Below are 2,138 nucleotides of genomic sequence, written 5' to 3'. Positions count from 1 at the left end.
CTCCTGCATGGCCAAAATAGGTACAGAACAAAGAAAGAGAATTACTTGGAAGACCCAAACAAATTTATACCCTGCCAAAATACCATTAGCCAAGCATCACTGCTTTATATTTGACATTTGTAGAATTATAGACCATTAGGAAAACCTCAGACTAAGCTAACAAGCTACTGGCAGGGGTGGGACTTTTCTTGAATGTTAATGGCTTTCATGTGGATGTTGACTGATAGAAGGAGAAGGAAAACCTCTATTTGATAAGGTATAAACAATTGTTTCAAGCACTCTGACTTCACCTTGACCTGTTTCCAGATGATTTATTTTATCCTATAAATAGCTTCAGCTTAGACAACCCTTCACCCTTGGCTTTGAGGCCTCAATGCCTTTCCTATTTATATCTTCGGAGACTGGCACTGCTTGTTCATGTAACAATGACTACTAAATCTAGATCTTTTTATCTTCTGCCCAACCTTACAAAAAATGCTGATGTTCAGAGCATCAGTAGACAGGCCATCCGTCAAGTCAGTCATGCTGGAAGACTGGCTGGCTTCTGCGTTTATGGAATTCAAAGACTTGCCAAGTAAATAAATATAGCGAAAAACACATCCCAAATTAGACATACCCCTAAATAAGTTATTGTAGGTAATTTGCCAAGAGCTTTTCTTCCTTGTCTCCCAGACTGCCTGTGTTTAAGGTCAAAAGGTCACAGCATTTTATGCCTGCCAGAGTCTGGCATCCGGTCATCCCATCTGCCTAAAGAACTTTCATGCTTATCACAGCAAGCCTAAGGAGTCTGTTTGAATTTATTGAAGGATTGTTCAGCAAACCCGCCAGAGCTTCTGGCCTATTGTTCATAACCAGTAGTGTTATCTTTGAGTCCAGAGCCCAGTTTATCTTTCCTCAGGAAGACAGATATTAAGACAGTGAAGGGGCACACACTCTCTCTCGAGCCAATGATGAAAAATCGAGTCCAAAAACTAACTCGTATGAGGACTCATATTGCAGTTTCTCAGCTACTGGGTCTATCTCTCTGATTTCTAAATAGTTCCTGCTTCTGTTGGGGAACTTTCCTGCTTTGCAGAGAGCAGTAGAAGGGAAGGTGTAGGAAAGCTGGATGGGGTTAGAAGAAATTGGGGTTCCAAACAACTGATAATGAGATGCCTTCCCTTTCAAATCCAACAAAAAGGAAGGATTCGTGGTTGTTAAACTGGTCCAATTTCAATTAAACTTAATGATTAACTTTTAGAAGAGTACAAAGCAAAGGAATTTGCTAAGAAGCTTTACCAATCATGGTGTTATTTTAAAAAATGATAAATAAATATACCTTTGATATACTTTTAAAACACGACATATTTTAGCTCTAATTCTAGTTGATCCTAAAAGGACATGATCAAGAGAGGGCCTCGCATGCTGCACAGTGAACATAACTGCCTTTCTACGTGTGGCAACAGTGTAACTTAATAATATCACGTGTATCTGGGACTCAGAGGTCTAACAAGCTTTTCCTTCTTGAGCACTGCCGTGAACTTGGAATTAAGGACTACACAGGTCTGATGGCTAAAATGAACATCGCAAAGCCCTGTCGCAAAAGCCCATATAAATCCTGCAAGTGAATCTCATGCCCCAATTCAGTTGGTTAACTTGATTTTAAAAATTACTTTCCCCATTTAACATATAAGAAAAATGAAGCACAGAGAGGTGCAGAGAGCAGGCAGGGTCCATATTATTATATTTACCCTACAGATGAAAAAACTCGGCTTAACAAAGGCGTTTAAATATAAAACCATAAGGTACTCTTAACTGTAAGAAACAAACTGAGGGTTGCTAGAGGGGAGGGAGGTGGGGGGATGGGGTAACTGGGTGATGGGCATTCAGGAGGGCACGTGATGTAATGAGCTTTGGGTGTTGTATGCAACTGACGAATCACTAAATTCTACCCCTGAAACTAATAATACACTATATGTTACCTAAATTGAATTTGAATGAAAAATTAAAAATAAACAATTATAATGTGAAAAAAAAATATAGCGCCCAGTTCTCACACTTAGTATTTTAGTTTTCTAGAGAATGAGTATGACTCGATAACGAAGAGATGGGTCCCACCAAACTTAACTATTAGAAACTTCCTTCTCAGTTGCAACATG

Source organism: Phoca vitulina, unplaced genomic scaffold, assembly GCF_004348235.1.
Source record: "Phoca vitulina isolate PV1807 unplaced genomic scaffold, GSC_HSeal_1.0 scaffold72, whole genome shotgun sequence".
Classification (NCBI taxonomy): Eukaryota; Metazoa; Chordata; class Mammalia; order Carnivora; family Phocidae; genus Phoca; species Phoca vitulina.
This window is presented reverse-complemented; position numbering follows the sequence as displayed.